Here is a 26751-nt window from a genome sequence, read left to right on the forward strand (position 1 = left end):
CCTTATTTTTCAGGATGGGAGAGTCTCTTGACTGCAGCAATGATACATTTTTTAGGCTTAATACCATCTTTGCAAATTTCATGTCCAAGATATGTTACACTATCCTTTTTCAACTGACATTTCTCTTTCTTAATAGTCAATCTATTGTCATCCATCCTTTTCAACACCTCATTCAGAATCGTATCATGGTGCACATTATCTTTCCACACAATCAAGACATCATCCTGAAAGCATAAAACATCATTCATGTCTCCAAAAATCTTTTCCATGACTCTCTCAAATACCGCAGAGGCAGATGCTAAACCAAAAGGCATCCTACAATATCTAAATGCCCCCAACGGCGTAACAAAAGAGGTAAGATGTCTCGACCCACTTTCCAAATCTATCTGATGATACGCCATAGACATGTCTATTACACTGAAAACAGTACCACCTCCCATTGCTGTAAGCATTTCCGAAATATATGGCAAAGGTTGCCTATCCACCCAAATATTCCTGTTTAAATCACGCAAGTCCACACACAAAAGGATTTTGTTCCCATCTTTTGGCGCTGCGACAATCGGAGCCAACCATTCAGAGGCCTCAATTGGTTCAATAATTCCTTGAGCAAGAAGCTTTTTGAGTTCACATTGCAATGGCTCTCATTAGATGGGGAACATTTCTAACCTTGTGTACCACGGGAACAGCATTTTTCTTTAAAATAATTTTGTGCGAGAAGTCCTTCAATTTTCCTAGATCATCAGAGAATACTCTTGAGAACTTCTCAAATAAGTCATTTTGATAGACAGAATTAACATCATGCACAACAGTATACATAACAGGTTCTTCAGCATTTGGGTTGAGGATAATATTTAAATCTTTTTGATGACGCCAACCCAACATATTCGAACCCTGTTTAGTCAAATACACTCTTCAATAAACTTTCTTTCCTTTAAAAGATATTATCACCCATTTGAGACTAATTATGTCAATGGTTTTTCCCCCAGACCCGACAGCTCTAATGTCAGGCTTACTCCACGAGTCAGCATCAGATCCATCTTTCCACACTTCACAATACATATCCATGGATAACAAAGTGTAAAGACTGCCCGAATCTACAAGCATATTAACATCATATGAATCTAATTTTATGATGCAATGAGGTTTGGTTAATAATGAAGTGCTCTCCCTAACTACATCACAATCCAAAATTGAGTGATTGCAAAGCGATTCTAAATCATTACTGTACACCTGACCCTACTCACAAGTGTCGTTGTAACCATCAATACATAACATAAGCTCTCGCATATCATCAGAAACATCACTCACTTCATGTACTTGGTTTGATTGAGTTTGTCCTGATTGGATTTTGGTTCTACACGCCTTAGCTAGCTGTCCCCTTTTACCACAAATTCTACATAGTGCATTTCTTGCAGCACACTTGGGACTAGAAGCAATGTGACCACGTGCCCCACAACGTTAACATTTACCAATTCTTCTGTCAAATTTTGACATATTATTACCAACAAATCCATCAGACTTGACAGTATTTTTTATAGGTTGTTTAACTAACTTAGTTTTATCAATATATTTCACAACTCTTATTACTCTGATCTTTAGTTAATGGATCACTGCAAACTTCCATTTCTTTAATCCACATTTGGGTATGTTCTAACCCTATAGCAATTTGAATTGCTTCCTCAAGAGACGGATCTTTAATAAGTAATTTCTCTTGTATTCTCTTATTGTTGGTGCACCTTACTATTTGATCTCGAATAAGAGAATCCGCTAAGTTTTCAAATTGGCATTTAAGTGATAAACCTCTCAGCGCAGCAACATAGGTGCTAATATCCTCATAAATTTTTAGCTTGCGACTAAAAAACGTATGCCTCTCAACGACCACATTCACTTTAGGTGTAAAACGCAATTCCAACATTTTCATTGACATCTTATATACATTAATGGGTTGACCATCCCCTGTTCCCAGAGACATCTCAGGTAACTCTTCATACAATCGACGTCCCTCAACTCCAAGATGATGGAGTAATATGGCTTGCTTCCGTATGGGTCCATATTTATCTGCTCCTGTCGCTAAAATGTAAGTGAGAAATATTTTTTTCCAATCTTTCCACAGAATTGCTGGATCACCAGGAGTAGGAAGAAAACTTGGAGGAGCAGACATCAATTATTATTATTATTATTATTATTTGAAGCTTGTAAAGCGCACGGCTACGCCCAATGGGGGTGTCCCGGCGCTGTAGACTGCAGGCTAGAAAGGAAGAATGACACTTAAGGGATAGTGAACAACCAGGTTTTCAATTTGCTCCGGAATAGTGAGTCAGAGGAAATAAACCTAAGATCCAATGGGAGGCTGTTCCAGAGCTTAGCGGTCATTACGCCAAACGCTCTGCCACCAATTCTGGAACGGCGAAAGCGAGGGAAAACCAAGAGGTGCAAGTTGTTTGACCTCAGAGATCTAACCGACTGGGACAGATTGAGCCTCTTTCTCAAGTATCCCGGGCCCAGCCCATTGAGGGCCCGAAAAGCAAAAATCAGAACCTTGAACTGAATGCGACGGGCAATGGGAAGCCAATGTAGCTTCCTACGATAGGATGCGACCGAGTGGCGGTAAGGAATATTGCCAATCAATCTCGCCGCCGCATTTTGTACAATCTGCATGCGTTCAATTTGGTACAAGGGGGCACCTGCATAAAGACTGTTGGCGTAATCAAGGTGTGAGGTGATCAGGGCATGAATGATGGTTCTGCGAGAGTCCAGCGGGAGGTACGGGAAAATCTTTCTAATCATGCGCAGTTTGCCAAAGCAAGCTGCCGTGACCTTATTGATTTGTGATTTGCAGGATAGTGCATTATCAAATTGAAAGCCCAAATTTCGAACTGTTTGGACTGGTATAGGAGGAGGATTAAGCACAGTCGGCCACCACTGAATGGCAGGCAGCGAGGTTTTCTGATTAAAAAATAAGACCTCCGTCTTATCAGTGTTAAGTCTAAGGTGATTAGCGGTCATCCAGGAGCAGATATTGCTGAGACAATGGTGAAAATTGGTAAAATTATTGTCAGAGTGATCTCTAAATGAAAACACAAGCTGAGTATCATCAGCATAAGAGATCACTCTGACCCCCCAAGATTCCACCACCTTCGCCAAAGGTGCAAGATAAACATTGAAAAACAAAGGGCTCAAAGCGGAGCCCTGAGGCACGCCGCAAAGTAGAGGTTTACCCTCTGATTCAAAAGGTCTAAGAAAGACCTTCTGAGTCCGTCCTTTGAGAAAGGACGTAATCCAAGTCCATACCGAGCCTCCCATTCCAGTCTGACCCAGACGATCCAACAGAATCTCGTGAGACACCGTATCGAAAGCGGCGGATAGGTGGAGGAGGACCAGCATGGCCTCCTCGCCCCTATCCACACACTCACGGATCGTCTCTGACACCTCTAGAAGAGCGGTCTCAGTACTGAAACCAGTTCTAAATCCAGACTGCGAGTCATGCAATAATTGGTTGGCTTCTAGATAATCAGCCAATTGTTTCTGGACGGCCTTTTCCAAGATTTTAGCCGGTTTAGGAAGGAGAGAAATTGGACGATAATTACTAAATTGCGCAGGATCTGCGTCTGCTTTCTTCAAAATTGGGACTAGCATTGCCTGCTTCCATACAGTCGGAAATTGGCCAGTGCATAACGATGTGTTCCAAATAGAAAGGAGTGGGCTGATCAATAGAGGAGCCAGATTGCCCATCACCTTAGCAGGAACAGGATCTAAAGGAGACCAAGATTTGCACTGGACAAGCACATTCAATGCAGTCTCAATAGTAAGCTCTTTGAAGGAAGTCAGTGACACTTTCTGTTGATCAAGGTCACCAGAAATAGGGGGGGCATAACAGAATGAAGATGTTATATTAATGATTTTATCCTGAAAGTAGTCCGATAAACCATTGCATAAGAACTGGCTGGGGGTGCTCTGAAACACCATGGCTGGGGGATTAACAAAGTCCTTTACAATATTAAAAAGGGTTTTAGTAGAGTTATCTGCATTCTTAATTTGTTGGGCAAAAAAGTCTCTCATAGTGGACCGTTTTAATTTATGAAATTTTTTTTGAGCTGTCTTATAAATAGTTTTAGACTCAGAATCATAAGTCTGCCGCCATTTGCGTTCCAACTTTTTACGACGGCTCTTTTCCTCACGCAGAACAGGGGAGAACCAGGGTCCAGGGTGCAGATGGCCGGGATCTGGCGGAGGCGATAGGTTGTAATGGGGCAATAGCATCAATGGCAAGTAAAACGGAGGAATTAAATTTAGCCACTCTATCATTAAGGTCGTTAGATAGAGGATCTAATTGATAGGCAAAGAAAGGATCCAAGGCGGCACATGTTATTCTATGCCATTTTCTCCCATGCTCCCTGCCAAGTGCTAAAGGACTGGGTAATAAAGGAAGAGTTAGATCAAAAGGGAGAAGGTAATGATCTGACCATGTGAGGGGAAGTGAGGGATGCATTATGATCCCAGGGTGATTTGTGAATATCAAATCACGAGTATGGCCCGCTATGTGGGTCGGGCCCTGAACTAATTGAGTCATGGTCAAGCCCTGCAAGGTCTCTAATAAATGGGTAGCATGTGTGCATAAGGAGTTTTCAACATGAAGGTTAAAATCACCTAGCACTATGAAGTGCGTGTGTCTAAGGGAATGATCCGCTATCATGTGTAATAATAGTGCTAAAGAGGAGGCTAAAGCATTGGGGGGGTTGTACACTAAGATACCAGCCAGAATTACAGAGGCCGAGTCTAAGATGGTAAAGTACATAGCTTCAATAAGCCCAATTTTTGTGAGTTTCCTGATAGTCATATTAAAATGTGATCTTAGGATGACAGCAAGACCTCCACCAGTTTTTGCGCCTTCTCGATTAATACCCACCAGTCGATAGCCAGAGGGTGTTGCTAGGTGGATGTCAGGTTTAGATGATTCTTTTATCCAGGTCTCTGTAAGCAACAGGATATCCCAAGCATGGGTAGAAAGTGACATCCAAATCTCACTAGCGTGGCGAGGAAGAGAGCGGCAATTAATCAGACCCGCCTTCAGCGTCATAGGGTGACTAGGACGTTTGGCCAGATTCGAATGATGAAAGCACCGTTTCAACCATGGAGTTAGAATATGGTCACAGTGTGGGCATTTAAAAGAGTGTCCCTCAAGGCTGAGTGGGCAGCAACGGATAACTGGCAAACATGTACCTAGTCTGAACTCTAAGAGCTGAGTTCTAGACCAGCTAATCTGTCTAACGTTGGAGCGACCGACATGGGGACATCAATTGATCACCCATATTGATAAAAAAATATAATTACAATGAAAATATAGATCCAATACAACGTAGCTAGAAGGAAATGTTAAATAATAAAATAACAAGTTAAAACAATAAGTAAATATAAAAAGATAAAAAAATAGGTTAAAATAACAAACCAGAAGGTTGATGGACTTTATTCTTCTAAAATCACTGGTCCACTTATACTGCTTTACAATGCCAAATGTTCCCAATTTGAAGAAAATAGCACTTCTTCCAGGACTACAAGTTTCCCAAAACTGTAGAAAATTAATGTTGTAGAAAACGGTCTTTTTCTCTCCCTATTTCTGTTGCTTTCAAAATCGCGATCGTTTTTCAATAACAATCTTGTGAACTAGTCTTTTCAATGAACCATTTCCCAATCTCTTACAATGCCCGCCAAGAAAAACATTCAGGGTGTTTTCGGGAGGAATTAGAGCATGTTTTAAAGATCATCAAGCATGTCCGTCATCAAAAACAATTGGACAACTCTCTCCGGGAAATAGAGCTTGTTTTCCAAAAAGGTCGCCAATAAAAACATTCAGGCTATTTTCGGCAGGAATTAGAGCATGTTTTCTAACATGGCCGCCAAAAAAAATTGAGATTATTTTCAGGAGGAATTAGAGCACAGAGTAAGTAAACGTTTGTTGTATGTATGTATGTATGTATACTTATTAAGCGCAACTGCCACCCAAAGGGTATCCTGGCGCTGTGACCATAACAATCCATCAGGTGTAATACACTACATTGCTCTTGGAAAGAGGTGGGTTTTAAGATCCTTCTTGAAGGAAGTCAGATCTTGCCTACTCCTCAGCGACAGAGGTAAGGTGTTTCACAATTTGGCGGCCGCAAAGCTGAAGGCACGGCCACTCATCCTCACTCTGTAAATCTTAGGGACCATCACCAAGAACGCCGAAGAAGACCTCAGGGGTCTAGCGGCTTGGTACCAGGAGAAAAGATTTTGAAGCAGCGTTGGTCCCAGTCCATGCAAAGCCCTGAAGACAAGGCTTGAGGCCTTAAAAAGAATCCGCTGCTGGACAGGTAGCCAGTGGAGATCAGAGAGTGCTGCCAATGACGATGCAGAACGTGGGCGAGATAAAGCCAAATTTGGCTGCCATATTTTGAATCCTCTGTAACTTTGATACCAGGATATTGGGAGCCCCCAGAAGCAGTGCCTTGCAGTAGTCTAACCTACTGAGGATGGCACTACGCACCACTTCTGCCCTGGCTCCTAGAGGAAGTAACGGCAAGATTTTTCGTAAGGCTCGAAGCAAGCCCATACAAGTCGCCGTGGTCCTGTTGACAGAGGCGTCAAGCTGCAGGCTAGGCTGGAACAAGACCCCTAAGTTGCGAGCCGACTCGGCCGCGGTCACCGTACCCAAGATAGAGGCTGGCCAAAAGTCGTCCGGCAGCGGGCGAGGAAGCCGATCCAAGGAGCAGTGAAGAACTTTGGTTTTCGACCCGTTGAATTGAAGCAAGTTGAGTCGTAGCCATTCTGCTGTTGCCGACATGCATCGGTGAAAGGTGTCCCTCGAGACTGTCTCTTTGCCCTCAAATGAAAAAATCAGTTGAGTGTCATCGGCATAGTTGATGACTGATATGCCGAATGACTTTATCAAACTTATTAGGGGTCGGAGGTATAGGTTGAAAAGGATCGGACTGATCGCTGACCCCTGAGGTACACCTTGATTCACCTGACGCACGGCTCAACGAAACGGTGGCAACGCCACGGCTTGCTGTCTGTTGCAGAGATAGGATGTTAACCAGCTTAAGGCCAAGCGGGTTACACCTGCTCTCCGAAGACGGCCCAGTAAAACCGCGTGGTCCACCGTGTCGAACGCGGCCGACATGTCAAGCAGCACTAAGAATGCTGCCTTACCCAGGTCCAAAAAACAACCGGGGTTGGCTCTAATCAGTAAGGCTGAGCCGTAATCACTAAACAACAAAGAGAAGGTGCCAATACTGATCCTCTATTTGTCTTCTTATTCAAACATCCAAAGCAAAGACAATTTATCAAAGCTGGGGCATACTATTCAATAGCTCTTTTATTTTACAAAATCAATTTGAAAGTACATTTATTTAAACTTTCATCGTATACTGTCAAGAAAACAGGACATTTTTAAACAACAAAGAAAATTAGGACACAAAAATAGGGCAATAAAATCAACCGTACATTCCAAAATCAGTCATATCACAGTCATCCCACAAACATTCATACCTTCATATCACAATACTAAGCCCAATTGAATGCAAGTAAACAATGGGGCTAGGTATTAGGTCTGCTACCAAAATACAAAATTATTTACAATGAATTATACAATGTACTCATTCTTTTTGATTTGAATCAAATAAGTCATAGTGGTTAGGTAAACAATAAGTGGAAGCAAATTCGAGAATTCAAAGCAACTAGTGTGACAGTATATTAACACTAGGGCAAAACCAAGAAGAGCAGACGCTATGCGTGAAGGGGCCTACGCGTTTCGAATCCCTAAGGGTTGAAAGGGAATCGAATCAGGGCCAGGTCACTCTGAAAAAAGAAAAAAGAGAAGAACTTTGTGTACATTTATTTAAAAGAAATCTACCGAGCACTACAACACCCAGAAAAACCTCTGCTTACCAATATGGAGATTGTCCAGAGATCGGGGAATGAATGTCACCTGTGTGCATCACAGAAAAAGAAAAATGGAAAAGATGTGTATGTAAGCTGCAGTTCTGTATTACATGTCAAACCGACAGTGTAGGCATATTCACAAAATTTACCTCAGGTATAAAAGGTGGTGTGTCCAGGCGTGTGGCTTTAGGGCGGATAGGTCTGAGAAGCCTGGAAAAGATATATGCTATTTTAGTGTCTAGGTGATTTTAGTAAATGGCCCTCTAGATAAAATAAAGGGGCGGTCATCTTACCAGAAGGTTTTCACGGGTCGCACAAGGAGACGGGGATCTGTTATTAATTCAGTCACAAGATGGTTTTTCCATGTCTCTCTAAAATGGGCGAGAGAGAGAGGACGTGTCAAACTTTTAGTTTCACACGGAATGTTAAGTTGACATATCAAAATCTAAACCTTGCATGGTCTTACCAGCTCGTAGAATCTTATTTAGCGTTGCCAAATGCTCCCGGCGTCCACAATCGCACTGCACCCTCGCGCATGCGTGGAGTGAATCAGCCGGAGTGAGACTGCTTTGTTTAAAGGAGACACTGCTTTATTGCGCATGCGTGTTGTAGTAATAAGTCTGTGAGGCTTAAAAACGGGCAAATCTATCTACTTGACATCGTGTGCTTCTACGGTGCAACTGCACACTTAGGGACCTTCCACAGGCGGCATGGACTATTAGTACAAGGGTGGTCCTTGTATTTATGAGCTATGTACTTGAATTATCGGGCATGCATTTAGATGGGCAACTAGTAGAGAAGCAGTTGGTACTGTGCATGTGTGAAGTACACATCAAAACTAAAAACTAAAAACTGTGCAGGGACAATGGGCTCACAAGGAAGGCACTAACTTCCTATAGTTTATATATCTCTGATAATTCATTGAGTCCCCTGATTGCTGTGTCAAACTTCACGATTAAATAGGCTTCCCTTTTTGAAAGTTTTTGATCCAAGTCTCCGCCACGTTGGTCTTTTTCAACGCGGGAGATGACAGTCCATTTCATGTCATTTATGAGATGTTTACAACGTCTCCAGTGATTGACCAGCGGTGCAGTTTCTACTCCATTTTTTATTCTAGATTTGTGTTGGGCAATTCTGTGGCGAATTTCTTGGTTCGTCTTTCCTATATATAGGAGTCCACAGGGGCAAACAATTCCGTATACTTACCCATGTCGACACACGTTCGCAGATCATCCAACACGGCGACCAAGGTGATCTCCGTGCCATGGGCCGGCCTAAAGCCGAATTGGGCTACATCCAGACAAGAGTTGATTTCAAGGAAGTTGGATAAGGCTCTTGTGACCAGCTTCTCTGTGATTTTTATCGGGAATGGGAAAAGCGAGATGGGCCTATAATTGGCCGGACATAGAGGGTCCAAAGAAGCCTTTTTTAGCAAAGGTGTTACTACTGCCATCTTCCAACTGTCTGGGACTGAAGCTGTAGCCAACGACTGACAGCAGATGGTGTAAAGTGGAGGAAACAGCTCTGCCTGGAATGACTTCCAGATCTTATGTGGCATTGGGTCAAGTGGTGAACCCGAGGAAACGCAATTGGCCAGTACGCAAAATTCCTCCAAAGAGGGGATGGGAAAACAGGACAGCCGAGGTTGCCCTTCCTTGTCGTCGACCCACTCAGAGTCCGAAGAATAAAGAGATTCTGAGAAGAGAGGCAGTAACGGGCCAGGCTGACCAGAAGCCAAAAGTCCATTCAAAATTGTCCTAATTTTCTCCTCGAACGCAGAGGCCAGAGAATCGCAGTTCCTGAGAGGCCGGAATAGCTGGTACTGCGCAGGCTGGGTTAGCTAGATTATTAACCAGCTTAAAAAGAGTCTGCGACTTATTAGAAGCCTTAGCCAAGGTGTCTTCCAGAAACTTAGCTTTGGCCATCCTTAAATGGGCTTTATATTCCTGCAAGACCTCTTTATAGGCCGCCCTATCTGATTCCCTGTATCCTCTCCTCCAAGCACGCTCTGCCTGTTTACAGCGAAGTTTCTGCTGGCTAAGATCGCTAGTAAACCAGGCATTGGCTCTCATGGGTTTGTCCCTCACCCTCCGTAAGGGGACCAATTCATCTAGTGATGTCAAGATCTGCTGGCAAAGGGCAGCATAGCTCTTATCCACACTGTCCCCCACGAAGAAAGCTCTAGGCAGTAATGTGAGTAGACTCGACCCCCTTAGTAGGCGGGACCATTGCCTGCTGAGTTTGAACCTGCCCGGACCATTTATGGTTAACGGTCCTCCAGGCAAGGAGATGGACATGAGAATCAGTGCGTGATCGGTCCAACATTGATCCATGACCTCATTAACTACAACCAGCTCTTTGTCAGCAAATGCCAAATCCAAAGTGTGCCCCTTAGCGTGAGTAGGTGGCAGCACAAGCTGCTCTAGTTGTACATTGCTACACGCTTGCCAAAGTTCTGTAAAAGCCAGATCTTGAGGGCCGGTGGGCCATAAATTAAAATCGCCCAACACTATGAATCTAGCATGGGAGTTTGATAGGTCATAGATCAAATCGACCAATTGCTGGGAGGCCGAGGCAGTCAGGGAAGGCAGTCTATAACAAAGAAGACCTGCTACCAAAGTACCACCCTGGGCCGTTAAAGAGAAGCCCATGAGCTCAAACCCCAACAGTTCTTTTACTGCGAGCTGCGAGAGGGAGAGCGAGTCTCTATAGATGAATCCCACTCCACCACCCCTCCCAGAAGCTCGGGGATCGTGCCTTATGAGGTAACCCGGTGGGCAGGCCCAGCCGATCTCCACCCAACTGTCCACTTTAGTCCAGGTCTCGGTTAGAAATAGTATATCCAGATTAGAGGATTCGATTAAAAAGGCAATCTCAGCGTGGTGCTTAACGAGTGAACGAACATTAAGCAAACCACGGGAGAGAGCACCATAAGAAGATGAAAGCATAGTACGCTGCTTACCTAAATCAGTGTGACAGTTCAGCGCACACAATTCCTCCAGAGAGTATACCAGGTGAGGAAAGGCCACCACGGTCGCACCGGGAGCAACCGGGACGCGAACGGGCGCAAAAGGGCTTACCTCTGGCGCGACTCCGGCGCCCGCTGCGCGCACAAGCTGCGCGCCTGCTCACCCATTCCTATTTATAGTATTACGCCACGCGGGGGTCCGGCTAGTAGAGCCTCTGGACCCGAACAAATATGGCGCCTGAAAATGGCCCAAGCCTCAGTCACCCACCCAGGATGGCGGTCGGAGCGCGACAAGCAGGAACCTCACTGACTAAGTCCCGCCAAATGCGGGTGAAATAACGATTATAGTGCAGGTAAGCCTGACTATACCCCGATTATAGTTAGACACTGGCTATATGCAAATCAGCTCTGACCCTGTGCCTCATGGGAACAGTCCAGTCCGAACTACCAAGCCATGTCTTTCCCAGACCGGAATCAAGCATCCAAGGACCGGTTTCTGGCTATCAGCCTTCATCAGCCTGGATAGCTTGACTCCAGTGGTGTGGAGAGCCTGGGACTCACGTCTGAGCATACCCAGCCCACTCGGGTGAAAATTGCAAAAAACACAGTTGATGGACAGAATGTAGAACAATGTCATACATTCACCCCAGTACAAGGATCTGGGCCTAAATCCATCGTTTTTTTGCACTCCACACCACCCTGGGTTAGACACTGGCTATATGCAAATCAGCTCTGACCCTGTGCCTCATGGGAACAGTCCAGTCCGAACTACCAAGCCATGTCTTTCCCAGACTGGAATCAAGCATCCAAGGACCGTTTTCTGGCTATGGAGTCCCAGGATCTCCACACCACTGGAGTCAAGCTATCCAGGCTGATGAAGGCTGATAGCCAGAAAACGGTCCTTGGATGCTTGATTCCAGTCTGGGAAAGACATGGCTTGGTAGTTCGGACTGGACTGTTCCCATCAGGCACAGGGTCAGAGCTGATTTGCATATAGCCAGTGTCTAACCCAGGGTGGTGTGGAGTGCAAGAAAACGATGGATTTAGGCCCAGATCCTTGTACTGGGGTGAATGTATGACATTGTTCTACATTCTGTCCATCAACTGTGTTTTTTGCAATTTCACCCCGAGTGGGCTGGGGATGCTCAGACTTGAGTCCCAGGCTCTCCACACCACTGGAGTCAAGCTATCCAGGCTGATGAAGGCTGATAGCCAGAAACCGGTTCTTGGATGCTTGATTCCGGTCTGGGAAAGACATGGCTTGATAGTTCGGACTGGACTGTTCCCATCAGGCACAGCGTCAGAGCTGATTTGCATATAGCCAGTGTCTAACCCAGGGTGGTGTGGAGTGCAAGAAAACGATGGATTTAGGCCCAGATCCTTGTACTGGGGTGAATGTATGACATTGTTCTACATTCTGTCCATCAACTGTGTTTTTTGCAATTTCACCCCGAGTGGGCTGGGGATGCTCAGACGTGAGTCCCAGGCTCTCCACACCACTGGAGTCAAGCTATCCAGGCTGATGAAGGCTGATAGCCAGAAACCGGTCCTTGGATGCTTGATTCCGGTCTGGGAAAGACATGGCTTGGTAGTTCGGACTGGACTGTTCCCATGAGGCACAGGGTCAGAGCTGATTTGCATATAGCCAGTGTCTAACCCAGGGTGGTGTGGAGTGCAAAAAAACGATGGATTTAGGCCCAGATCCTTGTACTGGGTTGAATGTATGACATTGTTCTACATTCTGTCCATCAACTGTGTTTTTTGCAATTTCACCCCGAGTGGGCTGGGGATGCTCAGACGTGAGTCCCAGGCTCTCCACACCACTGGAGTCAAGCTATCCAGGCTGATGAAGGCTGATAGCCAGAAACCGGTCCTTGGATGCTTGATTCCGGTCTGGGAAAGACATGGCTTGGTAGTTCGGACTGGACTGTTCCCATGAGGCACAGGGTCAGAGCTGATTTGCATATAGCCAGTGTCTAACCCAGGGTGGTGTGGAGTGCAAAAAAACAATAGATTTAGGCCCAGATTATTGTATTGGGGTGAATGTATGACATTGTTCTACATTCTGTCCATCAACTGTGTTTTTTGCAATTTCACCCCGAGTAGGCTGGGGATGCTCAGACGTGAGTCCCAGGCTCTCCACACCACTGGAGTCAAGCTATCCAGGCTGATGAAGGCTGATAGCCAGAAACCGGTCCTTGGATGCTTGATTCCGGTCTGGGAAAGACATGGCTTGGTAGTTCGGACTGGACTGTTCCCATGAGGCACAGGGTCAGAGCTGATTTGCATATAGCCAGTGTCTAACCCAGGGTGGTGTGGAGTGCACAAAAACGATGGATTTAGGCCCAGATCCTTGTACTGGGGTGAATGTATGACATTGTTCTACATTCTGTCCATCAACTGTGTTTTTTGCAATTTCACCCCGAGTGGGCTGGGGATGCTCAGAAGTGAGTCCCAGGCTCTCCACACCACTGGAGTCAAGCTATCCAGGCTGATGAAGGCTGATAGCCAGAAACCGGTCCTTGGATGCTTGATTCCGGTCTGGAAAAGACATGACTTGGTAGTTCGGACTGGACTGTTCCCATGAGGCACAGGGTCAGAGCTGATTTGCATATAGCCAGTGTCTAACCCAGGGTGGTGTGGAGTGCAAAAAAACCCATGGATTTAGGCCCAGATCCTTGTACTGGGGTGAATGTATGACATTGTTCTACATTCTGTCCATCAACTGTGTTTTTTGCAATTTCACCCCGAGTGGGCTGGGGATGCTCAGACGTGAGTCCCAGGCTCTCCACAGCACTGGAGTCAAGCTATCCAGGCTGATGAAGGCTGATAGCCAGAAACCGGTTCTTGGATGCTTGATTCCGGTCTGGGAAAGACATGGCTTGGTAGTTCGGACTGGACTGTTCCCATGAGGCACAGGGTCAGAGCTGATTTGCATATAGCCAGTGTCTAACCCAGGGTGGTGTGGAGTGCAAGAAAACGATGGATTTAGGCCCAGATCCTTGTACTGGGGTGAATGTATGACATTGTTCTACATTCTGTCCATCAACTGTGTTTTTTGCAATTTCACCCCGAGTGGGCTGGGGATGCTCAGACGTGAGTCCCAGGCTCTCCACACCACTGGAGTCAAGCTATCCAGGCTGATGAAGGCTGATAGCCAGAAACCGGTCCTTGGATGCTTGATTCCGGTCTGGGAAAGACATGGCTTGGTAGTTCGGACTGGACTGTTCCTATGAGGCACAGGGTCAGAGCTGATTTGCATATAGCCAGTGTCTAACCCAGGGTGGTGTGGAGTGCAAAAAAACGATGGATTTAGGCTCAGATTATTGTATTGGGGTGAATGTATGACATTGTTCTACATTCTGTCCATCAACTGTGTTTTTTGCAATTTCACCCCGAGTAGGCTGGGGATGCTCAGACGTGAGTCCCAGGCTCTCCACACCACTGGAGTCAAGCTATCCAGGCTGATGAAGGCTGATAGCCAGAAACCGGTCCTTGGATGCTTGATTCCGGTCTGGGAAAGACATGGCTTGGTAGTTCGGACTGGACTGTTCCCATGAGGCACAGGGTCAGAGCTGATTTGCATATAGCCAGTGTCTAACCCAGGGTGGTGTGGAGTGCAAAAAAACGATGGATTTAGGCTCAGATTATTGTATTGGGGTGAATGTATGACATTGTTCTACATTCTGTCCATCAACTGTGTTTTTTGCAATTTCACCCCGGGTGGGCTGGGGATGCTCAGACGTGAGTACCAGGCTCTCCACACCACTGGAGTCCAGCTATCCAGGCTGATGAAGGCTGATAGCCAGAAACCGGTCCTTGGATGCTTGATTCCGGTCTGGGAAAGACATGGCTTGGTAGTTCGGACTGGACTGTTCCCATGAGGCACAGGGTTAGAGCTGATTTGCATATAGCCAGTGTCTAACCCAGGGTGGTGTGGAGTGCAAAAAAACGATGAATTTAGGCCCAGATCCTTGTACTGGGGTGAATGTATGACATTGTTCTACATTCTGTCCATCACCTGTGTTTTTTGCAATTTCACCCCGAGTGGGCTGGGGATGCTCAGACGTGAGTCCCAGGCTCTCCACACCACCGGAGTCAAGCTATCCAGGCTGATGAAGACTGATAGCCAGAACCCGGTCCTTGGATGCTTGATTACGGTCTGGGAAAGACATGGCTTGGTAGTTCGGACTGGACTGTTCCCATGAGGCACAGGGTCAGAGCTGATTTGCATATAGCCAGTGTCTAACCCAGGGTGGTGTGGAGTGCAAAAAAACGATCGATTTAGGCCCAGATCCTTGCACTGGGGTGAATGTATGACATTGTTCTACATTCTGTCCATCCACTGTGTGTTTTTTGCAATTTCACCCCGAGTGGGCTGGTGATGCTCAGACGTGAGTCCCAGGCTCTCCACACCACTGGAGTCAAGCTATCCAGGCTGATGAAGGCTGATAGCCAGAAACCGGTCCTTGGATGCTTGATTCCGGTCTGGGAAAGACATGGCTTGGTAGTTCGGACTGGACTGTTCCCATGAGGCACAGGGTCAGAGCTGATTTGCATATAGCCAGTGTCTAACCCAGGGTGGTGTGGAGTGCAAAAAAACGATGGATTTAGGCCCAGAATCTTGTACTGGGTTGAATGTATGACATTGTTCTACATTCTGTCCATCAACTGTGTTTTTTGCAATTTCACCCCGAGTGGGCTGGGGATGCTCAGACGTGAGTCCCAGGCTCTCCACACCACTGGAGTCAAGCTATCCAGGCTGATGAAGGCTGATAGCCAGAAACCGGTCCTTGGATGCTTGATTCCGGTCTGGGAAAGACATGGCTTGGTAGTTCGGACTGGACTGTTCCCATGAGGCACAGGGTCAGAGCTGATTTGCATATAGCCAGTGTCTAACCCAGGGTGGTGTGGAGTGCACAAAAACGATGGATTTAGGCCCAGATCCTTGTACTGGGGTGAATGTATGACATTGTTCTACATTCTGTCCATCAACTGTGTTTTTTGCAATTTCACCCCGAGTGGGCTGGGGATGCTCAGAAGTGAGTCCCAGGCTCTCCACACCACTGGAGTCAAGCTATCCAGGCTGATGAAGGCTGATAGCCAGAAACCGGTCCTTGGATGCTTGATTCCGGTCTGGAAAAGACATGACTTGGTAGTTCGGACTGGACTGTTCCCATGAGGCACAGGGTCAGAGCTGATTTGCATATAGCCAGTGTCTAACCCAGGGTGGTGTGGAGTGCAAAAAAACCCATGGATTTAGGCCCAGATCCTTGTACTGGGGTGAATGTATGACATTGTTCTACATTCTGTCCATCAACTGTGTTTTTTGCAATTTCACCCCGAGTGGGCTGGGGATGCTCAGACGTGAGTCCCAGGCTCTCCACAGCACTGGAGTCAAGCTATCCAGGCTGATGAAGGCTGATAGCCAGAAACCGGTTCTTGGATGCTTGATTCCGGTCTGGGAAAGACATGGCTTGGTAGTTCGGACTGGACTGTTCCCATGAGGCACAGGGTCAGAGCTGATTTGCATATAGCCAGTGTCTAACCCAGGGTGGTGTGGAGTGCAAGAAAACGATGGATTTAGGCCCAGATCCTTGTACTGGGGTGAATGTATGACATTGTTCTACATTCTGTCCATCAACTGTGTTTTTTGCAATTTCACCCCGAGTGGGCTGGGGATGCTCAGACGTGAGTCCCAGGCTCTCCACACCACTGGAGTCAAGCTATCCAGGCTGATGAAGGCTGATAGCCAGAAACCGGTCCTTGGATGCTTGATTCCGGTCTGGGAAAGACATGGCTTGGTAGTTCGGACTGGACTGTTCCTATGAGGCACAGGGTCAGAGCTGATTTGCATATAGCCAGTGTCTAACCCAGGGTGGTGTGGAGTGCAAAAAAACGATGGATTTAGGCTCAGATTATTGTATTGGGGTGAATGTATGACATTGTTCTACATTCTGTCCATCAACTGTGTTTTTTGCAATTTCACCCCGAGTAGGCTGGGGATGCTCAGACGTGAGTCCCAGGCTCTCCACACCACTGGAGTCAAGCTATCCAGGCTGATGAAGGCTGATAGCCAGAAACCGGTCCTTGGATGCTTGATTCCGGTCTGGGAAAGACATGGCTTGGTAGTTCGGACTGGACTGTTCCCATGAGGCACAGGGTCAGAGCTGATTTGCATATAGCCAGTGTCTAACCCAGGGTGGTGTGGAGTGCAAAAAAACGATGGATTTAGGCTCAGATTATTGTATTGGGGTGAATGTATGACATTGTTCTACATTCTGTCCATCAACTGTGTTTTTTGCAATTTCACCCCGGGTGGGCTGGGGATGCTCAGACGTGAGTACCAGGCTCTCCACACCACTGGAGTCCAGCTATCCAGGCTGATGAAGGCTGATAGCCAGAAACCGGTCCTTGGATGCTTGATTCCGGTCTGGGAAAGACATGGCTTGGTAGTTCGGACTGGACTGTTCCCATGAGGCACAGGGTTAGAGCTGATTTGCATATAGCCAGTGTCTAACCCAGGGTGGTGTGGAGTGCAAAAAAACGATGAATTTAGGCCCAGATCCTTGTACTGGGGTGAATGTATGACATTGTTCTACATTCTGTCCATCACCTGTGTTTTTTGCAATTTCACCCCGAGTGGGCTGGGGATGCTCAGACGTGAGTCCCAGGCTCTCCACACCACCGGAGTCAAGCTATCCAGGCTGATGAAGACTGATAGCCAGAACCCGGTCCTTGGATGCTTGATTACGGTCTGGGAAAGACATGGCTTGGTAGTTCGGACTGGACTGTTCCCATGAGGCACAGGGTCAGAGCTGATTTGCATATAGCCAGTGTCTAACCCAGGGTGGTGTGGAGTGCAAAAAAACGATCGATTTAGGCCCAGATCCTTGCACTGGGGTGAATGTATGACATTGTTCTACATTCTGTCCATCCACTGTGTGTTTTTTGCAATTTCACCCCGAGTGGGCTGGTGATGCTCAGACGTGAGTCCCAGGCTCTCCACACCACTGGAGTCAAGCTATCCAGGCTGATGAAGGCTGATAGCCAGAAACCGGTCCTTGGATGCTTGATTCCGGTCTGGGAAAGACATGGCTTGGTAGTTCGGACTGGACTGTTCCCATGAGGCACAGGGTCAGAGCTGATTTGCATATAGCCAGTGTCTAACCCAGGGTGGTGTGGAGTGCAAAAAAACGATGGATTTAGGCCCAGAATCTTGTACTGGGTTGAATGTATGACATTGTTCTACATTCTGTCCATCAACTGTGTTTTTTGCAATTTCACCCCGAGTGGGCTGGGGATGCTCAGACGTGAGTCCCAGGCTCTCCACACCACTGGAGTCAAGCTATCCAGGCTGATGAAGGCTGATAGCCAGAAACCGGTTCTTGGATGCTTGATTCCGGTCTGGGAAAGACATGGCTTGGTAGTTCGGACTGGACTGTTCCCATCAGGCACAGGGTCAGAGCTGATTTGCATATAGCCAGTGTCTAACCAAGGGTGGTGTGGAGTGCAAGAAAACGATGGATTTAGGCCCAGATCCTTGTACTGGGGTGAATGTATGACATTGTTCTACATTCTGTCCATCAACTGTGTTTTTTGCAATTTCACCCCGAGTGGGCTGGGGATGCTCAGACTTGAGTCCCAGGCTCTCCACACCACTGGAGTCAAGCTATCCAGGCTGATGAAGGCTGATAGCCAGAAACCGGTTCTTGGATGCTTGATTCCGGTCTGGGAAAGACATGGCTTGATAGTTCGGACTGGACTGTTCCCATCAGGCACAGCGTCAGAGCTGATTTGCATATAGCCAGTGTCTAACCCAGGGTGGTGTGGAGTGCAAGAAAACGATGGATTTAGGCCCAGATCCTTGTACTGGGGTGAATGTATGACATTGTTCTACATTCTGTCCATCAACTGTGTTTTTTGCAATTTCACCCCGAGTGGGCTGGGGATGCTCAGACGTGAGTCCCAGGCTCTCCACACCACTGGAGTCAAGCTATCCAGGCTGATGAAGGCTGATAGCCAGAAACCGGTCCTTGGATGCTTGATTCCGGTCTGGGAAAGACATGGCTTGGTAGTTCGGACTGGACTGTTCCCATGAGGCACAGGGTCAGAGCTGATTTGCATATAGCCAGTGTCTAACCCAGGGTGGTGTGGAGTGCAAAAAAACGATGGATTTAGGCCCAGATCCTTGTACTGGGTTGAATGTATGACATTGTTCTACATTCTGTCCATCAACTGTGTTTTTTGCAATTTCACCCCGAGTGGGCTGGGGATGCTCAGACGTGAGTCCCAGGCTCTCCACACCACTGGAGTCAAGCTATCCAGGCTGATGAAGGCTGATAGCCAGAAACCGGTCCTTGGATGCTTGATTCCGGTCTGGGAAAGACATGGCTTGGTAGTTCGGACTGGACTGTTCCCATGAGGCACAGGGTCAGAGCTGATTTGCATATAGCCAGTGTCTAACCCAGGGTGGTGTGGAGTGCAAAAAAACAATAGATTTAGGCCCAGATTATTGTATTGGGGTGAATGTATGACATTGTTCTACATTCTGTCCATCAACTGTGTTTTTTGCAATTTCACCCCGAGTAGGCTGGGGATGCTCAGACGTGAGTCCCAGGCTCTCCACACCACTGGAGTCAAGCTATCCAGGCTGATGAAGGCTGATAGCCAGAAACCGGTCCTTGGATGCTTGATTCCGGTCTGGGAAAGACATGGCTTGGTAGTTCGGACTGGACTGTTCCCATGAGGCACAGGGTCAGAGCTGATTTGCATATAGCCAGTGTCTAACCCAGGGTGGTGTGGAGTGCACAAAAACGATGGATTTAGGCCCAGATCCTTGTACTGGGGTGAATGTATGACATTGTTCTACATTCTGTCCATCAACTGTGTTTTTTGCAATTTCACCCCGAGTGGGCTGGGGATGCTCAGAAGTGAGTCCCAGGCTCTCCACACCACTGGAGTCAAGCTATCCAGGCTGATGAAGGCTGATAGCCAGAAACCGGTCCTTGGATGCTTGATTCCGGTCTGGAAAAGACATGACTTGGTAGTTCGGACTGGACTGTTCCCATGAGGCACAGCTGATTTGCATATAGCCAGTGTCTAACCCAGGGTGGTGTGGAGTGCAAAAAAACCGATGGATTTAGGCCCAGATCCTTGTACTGGGGTGAATGTATGACATTGTTCTACATTCTGTCCATCAACTGTGTTTTTTGCAATTTCACCCCGAGTGGGCTGGGGATGCTCAGACGTGAGTCCCAGGCTCTCCACACCACTGGAGTCAAGCTATCCAGGCTGATGAAGACTGATCGCCAAAAACCGGTTCTTGGATGCTTGATTCCGGTCTGGGAAAGACATGGCTTGGTAGTTCGGACTGGACTGTTCCCATGAGGCACAGGGTCAGAGCTGATTTGCATATAGCCAGTGTCTAACCCAGGGTGGTGTGGAGTGCAAGAAAACGATGGATTTAGGCCCAGATCCTTGTACTGGGGTGAATGTATGACATTGTTCTACATTCTGTCCATCAACTGTGTTTTTTGCAATTTCACCCCGAGTGGGCTGGGGATGCTCAGACGTGAGTCCCAGGCTCTCCACACCACTGGAGTCAGGCTATCCAGGCTGATGAAGGCTGATAGCCAGAAACCGGTCCTTGGATGCTTGATTCCGGTCTGGGAAAGACATGGCTTGGTAGTTCGGACTGGACTGTTCCCATGAGGCACAGGGTCAGAGCTGATTTGCATATAGCCAGTGTCTAACCCAGGGTGGTGTGGAGTGCAAAAAAACGATGGATTTAGGCTCAGATTATTGTATTGGGGTGAATGTATGACATTGTTCTACATTCTGTCCATCAACTGTGTTTTTTGCAATTTCACCCCGAGTAGGCTGGGGATGCTCAGACGTGAGTCCCAGGCTCTCCACACCACTGGAGTCAAGCTATCCAGGCTGATAGCCAGAAACCGGTCCTTGGATGCTTGATTCCGGTCTGGGAAAGACATGGCTTGGTAGTTCGGACTGGACTGTTCCCATGAGGCACAGGGTCAGAGCTGATTTGCATATAGCCAGTGTCTAACCCAGGGTGGTGTGGAGTGCAAGAAAACGATGGATTTAGGCCCAAATCCTTGTACTGGGGTGAATGTATGACATTGTTCTACATTCTGTCCATCAACTGTGTTTTTTGTAACGTACCGGAGGAGCAGCTTAAATAAGCTCTCCAATACGTGGGGGTCCGGCTAGTAGAGCCTCTGGACCCGAACAAATATGGCGCCTGAAAATGGCCCAAGCCTCAGTCACCCACCCAAGATGGCGGTCGGAGCGCCACAAGCAGGAACCTCACTGACTAAGTCCCGCCAAATGCGGGTGAAATAACGATTATAGTGCAGGTAAGCCTGACTATACCCCGATTATAGTTGGTAGCAAGCGCCTGATAATTAGGCAAAGATTAAAGCAGCGCGATCAGAGGCAGCGCGATTTTAAAACCAGAGTGCCCAAGTAAACAAAATACAACAATTTAAAATAAGCACAACAATGCGCGCGATAGCAGAGTAAGGTCTGCCTAACGTACTGGAGGAGCGGCTTAAATAAGCTCTCCAATACGCGGGGTCCGGCTAGTAGAGCCTCTGGACCCGAACAAATATGGCGCCTGAAAATGGCCCAAGCCTCAGTCACCCACCCAAGATGGCGGTCGGAGCGCCACAAGCAGGAACCTCACTGACTAAGTCCCGCCAAATGCGGGTGAAATAACGATTATAGTGCAGGAAAGCCTGACTATCCCGATTATAGTTGGTAGCAAGCGCCTGATAATTAGGCAAAGATTAAAGCAGCGCGATCAGAGGCGGCGCGATTTTAAAACCAGAGTGCCCAAGTAAACAAAATACAACAATTTAAAATAAGCACAACAATGCGCGCGATAGCAGAGTAAGGTCGTTACAGTGTTGTTACAGTGTTTCCCTTCAAATAATCTTCAACATTTCACTGTGGAAAATTTGTTTAAAGCGAAAAATGAAGTTTCAAATCAGATGATTTTCAGACTTTCAGCTCTTAAAAATACATTTAAAAATTATGCTCAGAGTATGCTCAGTTTGCTCAAGCTCAATTTCAGTTCTGCTTCAGTTCAGCTACAGTTTAATAGATGCACTTCAGCTACAGTTTAATACATGCAGTCCTGAAATGATGATCAAACAGGTAAAATGTGTCTAAGCCCCTGTATTAAAACATTCAGGCTTAGATTTAAACAATCTTCAGAAGAATATTAAAGGAATGTAATCTTCCTTTCTTTATTAGAGAGTCAAAATCACACCATTTCGAATTACATCTTGTCAAGTGTGTGTTTCCATCCAATAGAATTTTACTCACAGCATATCCAGAAGCAAGTTTCTGTAGATATATTCCAATTGGTTCATAAATCTCCAATAAGTCCATAAATCCAGGGGTGGAGGTATCAAAATATCAATGTCTATGTCCCCTGCACAGAGAAGACAACCTCGTCGCCAATAAAAAGATCCAATTTCCAAACAATTTGATTAAAGATAAATTGCTTTATTGGAGAGTAAAGGTAGATACCTCCAGCACAGCTTCACAGCTCACAGACCAACTCCTATAATCAAAAGCCAACATTCCATCCTAGCAACATGACTAACATTCTAATGATGACATGCAGAAGTATCAACTCTGCACATATCTGCTCCATGACATGTTTGCACCGGCTTAAATGAACCTCCTAGTATCTGCTCCATGACGTGTCTGCATCAGACTTAAAAGAACCTCACAGTATCTGCATTACAACATGTCTGCACCAACTTAAATGAAGTTCACAGTATCTGCTCCTTGACATGTCTGCACCGGCTTAAATGCAACTCACAGTATCGGCTCCATGACGTGTCTGCACTGACTTATGATAATGCTATTTATAAAGCGCACAAATACCAAAATGGTGTCTCGGCGCTGAGGACAACAAGTAACCTGCAATGCGCCCCTCACTGAAACGACCAAGTTTTCAAGTTTTTTCTAAAACTCAGGAGGGAGCTGGCATTCCTAATCTCTGACGGAAGAGAGTTCCACAGTTTGGATGTACTGTACTGAAAGCTCCGCCCGCCCCAGTGCAAGGTCCAAATTCTGGGCACCACCAGCAGTTTGCCCTGGTAGGGCGGAGCTGTCTAGCTGGCTGATACCACACACAGATATTCTGAAGAAAAGCTGGACCCTTCTGCATCAGAGCTTTGTAGGTCACACAAAGAGCCTTAAATTTGATTTGCTGCGCCACTGGAAGCCAGTGCAACGTCAGAATCTCCTCTGAAACAGACTTATACCGAGGCAGATTCAGTTAAAGACGATTCCCCGAATTTTGCACTACCTGGAGTTTCTTCAGACACCGCTTTTGGGCATTGAGATAGAGCCCATTGCAGTAATCCAATTTTGACTGGATAAGGGAGGAAACCACCGTCTTCTGCGTATGGGCTGGAATGTAGGGTAGTACCTTCCTAATTTTTTTTATGAGAAAGTGTGAAGCAGATACAATGGCATTAGTTTGTTGACCAAACATAAGTCTGTTGTCTAACAACACACCCACATTTTTTGTCTTCACCCTTGGAGTAGGCGGCGCACCCATTTCTGCTGGCCACCAAAGATTGCTCCAGGTGGGCTGTATATTGCCGAAAATCAGAAGTTCCGTCTTATCGGAATTTAATTTAAGGCAATGCCTACTCATCCAATTTGTTGATCGCAACCATGCAATTTTGAAACTGCAAAGCAGGAGAGATCGGATTTTTACACGCTGCTACCACAATCTGGGAATCGTCCTCGTATGATGTTAGCATAAAACCAAAGTCCCTGATCAAAGGGGCAAGTTCGGAGACGTAAACATTAAATAACGAGGGACTCAACGAGCTGTCCTGCGGTACTCCACACAGCAGCAAGTAGGGATCTGAGTTGAAGCCATCAAGAGACACTGTCGATCTCCTCTCCTGCAGGAAGGATGCTAAAAGGGACAAGGCCATTCCATCCACACCCGGATTTTTTAGTCGACGTAGCAGGAGAGTATGATCGACAGTGTCAAAAGCGGCAGAAAACATCGAGGAGCACCAATGCGGCCGTTCCTCCACCATCCATTGTAGTGTAGTTCCTATCTTCCCAATAGGCTCTGCGCATTGGAATAATACCTACAGCAGTAAAGGCCTAGGCCAGACGTTAACTAGGTCTACTACTGTCGATACTAGACTTAAGTTTTGGGTTTGCCAGCGTAGCTCAGAGTTCGCTAGAAACTTTCTCGAATGTTCAGGAAAGAATTAACTCCCCTGATTAGACAAGAAGGGATTTAGTTTCTGACAACCATAGAACATGACAACTTTGCTCTCCCCTAATCAAGAGTGTATCTCCAGAGTCGTGTGAGCACAAGGCAATTATTTTACTCAGTCAGTACGTGCATTCTTAGTCTCATCAGATTGTAGAGAAAAGGAAGAGACGGGCGTGTTCAATAAAAAGGTGTTATTTATTGATCAGTCTCTTTTCTCGTACAAGAGAAATGGATCGATATTATTGCAATACTTATAGTTAAGTAAAGTGCATACATTAAAAGCAATAGTATAAAATAATACTGTAAAAACATTGATATGGTTTCTGAGCCATATGATGTTTAAAATGATTAAAATATATTACATACACATATACATTTGACTAAACGTACTCAACTGGTGTTTCTAAATACGCCTACCCCGTGTACCTGACCTAAGTCTAATGCGTGGGCGGGAATAGAAAGTTACAGTTTAAGTTAAGTTTGTTTTTGCCAAGTGAATAACTAAAGAATTCTCTGTGTGATGTCTTTGGGGATATCTAGGGTCTGGCCTGGTCATTTTGAACCCCTGTGTTTTATTCAGGAATCTGTCTTGACAGTTATTTGTATCTGTGGGCCAGATCAACCATTGTTTCCAATCAGGATGTGTTCTGTTTTGGTTTAATATATGGTTTACGTCTACCTCTTCATCCGTATCAGAGCTATTGCTAAACATTGTTGGCTTTGGAATAGACGGTTTATTTAAATCTTTGATTTTGGCTAGGCCAAGACAGGTGGTTTGTTGAACAGTGTCATTTAAAAATATCATTTGTTCTGGGATCATGCAAGCTCTAAACAAAGCTTCTAAACCCTGTACTTGCCATTCTTTTGTACCCCAAACACTTTTCAAATCAACATTTTTGTCCCAATAATCAAATCCAAAAGTATTCATTTGTTCAAAAAATGATTCTGAATATAACAATTTTGTGTTGGTTATCATGGTTTTCATCCCTGTCTTGTTTGATAATTTAAAATAAAATGTTTCAGCATTACTTGTGTTAAAACCTGAAAAATATGAATATTTGTCGTAAACGGTTCTTGAGCTCCCTTTTGGAGGTGTTGCACAATGTTCCCATTGATTATAATTTAACACATTTCTAGGTTGTGCAGATCTATGTAAAAAGTGATTACCATAGTGGTTATAGCAATACATACTGTCATAATTTGTAGAACCCTGCAAATAATCATGTTTGGTAAATTTAGCAGACATTACTAAATCAGACATCATGTTATTAATGCTTTCGAAGTCCCAATCATCAGCAAATGAGTTTGGTTTTACAAAGTCACTCAAGGAGATCTTAATTTGGTGTGGATATTTCAGGATTTCGACCGGACCATAAATTTCATAGTCAGTGTTGTCCCAGGCTACCCCACCAGGTATCGGATTGGCTGTGAAGTTGGCTGAAGAAAGTTCTCTTTTCTCGACGTGTGAAGATGTGTGTGGTTTGAGGATCAAGTTGATGTTCTGACTTGCTGTGTCCATTTTAGCATATTTTCCCTCAATGAAGCGTCCCAAAGTTAATACCATGATGAGCCAAAGTATGAGGATAAATGCACCAAAACCCACCCAAAATTCAATCCATGGAGAAATCAGATATGTTTCTTTCAGTTGGTTCAAAAGTTCATTAGCTTTTTCTTTAAAGGTTTTTGATGATGGCTGTGTCTTTGATTCACTGAGGCTTTCAGAGGAATCATCGAAGTTTATGAAGTAGCCGGATGCAGTTCTGTCAATTGTTCCAATTGCTTCAGGATTTTTGTTTCTTGCATTTTCACTTGGTACTTCATTATAGATTGGTGTGTCTCTGCTAAATGTTTTTATTTGGGTTTTCAGAGGTCTTAGTTCTATTGCATTCTTGCATAGTCCTTGTTGTTCTTCTGTAGGCGTTTCGAATGTGATGAGCCTCTTCGTTAGGACCTCTGTACTGGTAGCAAACCTTGGTGTTCTGCTACTTATTGGGAGTCCACTTGGCCTACTGTTTGTTATCGGCCACATGTTGTGGTTTTACCAGGTCGATGGATACAACTCGGTTCTCCTTTTTACCAGCAAGTGGCGGTAGTACAACTGATCTTGTCCCGTTGACAGACAAGACAGGAACTGCTTTTCTGTAAGAAGGCCCAAATTCCTTCTTTACCGCGATCTTCTCCCTGACTAGATCCCCGACTTTTGGAATCCAGACAGGTCTTGCTGGGACAGGTGGTGATTCTTCAGTGGTTGTCGGCTGTTGTTTCAACTGTATGTTGCTCAGGTCTTTTCTTGTTTTGTTTAAGTCCTGCAAAATAGCCAAACGGTCTTTGACATCAAAGCTTTTTTCTTTAACCACTGAAGTCTGACTGTCGAGGTCAGAGATAATCATTCTAGTTCCAAATAATAATTCGTACGGACTGAATCCCTTCAGAGAATTTCTTGGCAAGTTATTTAGACTACGTTGGACACTTATTAGATGTTTGACCCACCCAGCTCCCGAACCTAATACCTTTGCCGTTATAGATTGCTTTATGTCACGGTTTTTTCTTTCAACAATTCCGTTCCCCTCAGGGTGAA

The 26751-nt window shown here is 45.8% G+C and overlaps 2 long non-coding RNA genes across 3 annotated transcripts in view; both read right to left on the reverse strand.

The window, feature by feature from the left end:
- The window catches only part of LOC144782251 (uncharacterized), a 649538-nt gene that overhangs the window by 362048 nt on the left and 260739 nt on the right, over window positions 1–26751 (reverse strand). The window lies entirely within an intron of this gene.
- LOC144782317 (uncharacterized) lies at window positions 7377–8439 on the reverse strand. Its single transcript, XR_013601134.1, has 5 exons — window positions 8384–8439; window positions 8211–8288; window positions 8067–8127; window positions 7924–7963; window positions 7377–7833 (listed from the first exon to the last, which is right to left on the reverse strand). It is a non-coding gene; the product is annotated as an uncharacterized LOC144782317 (long non-coding RNA).

Source organism: Lissotriton helveticus, chromosome 1_1 (genome assembly GCF_964261635.1).
Source record: "Lissotriton helveticus chromosome 1_1, aLisHel1.1, whole genome shotgun sequence".
NCBI lineage: Eukaryota > Metazoa > Chordata > Amphibia > Caudata > Salamandridae > Lissotriton > Lissotriton helveticus.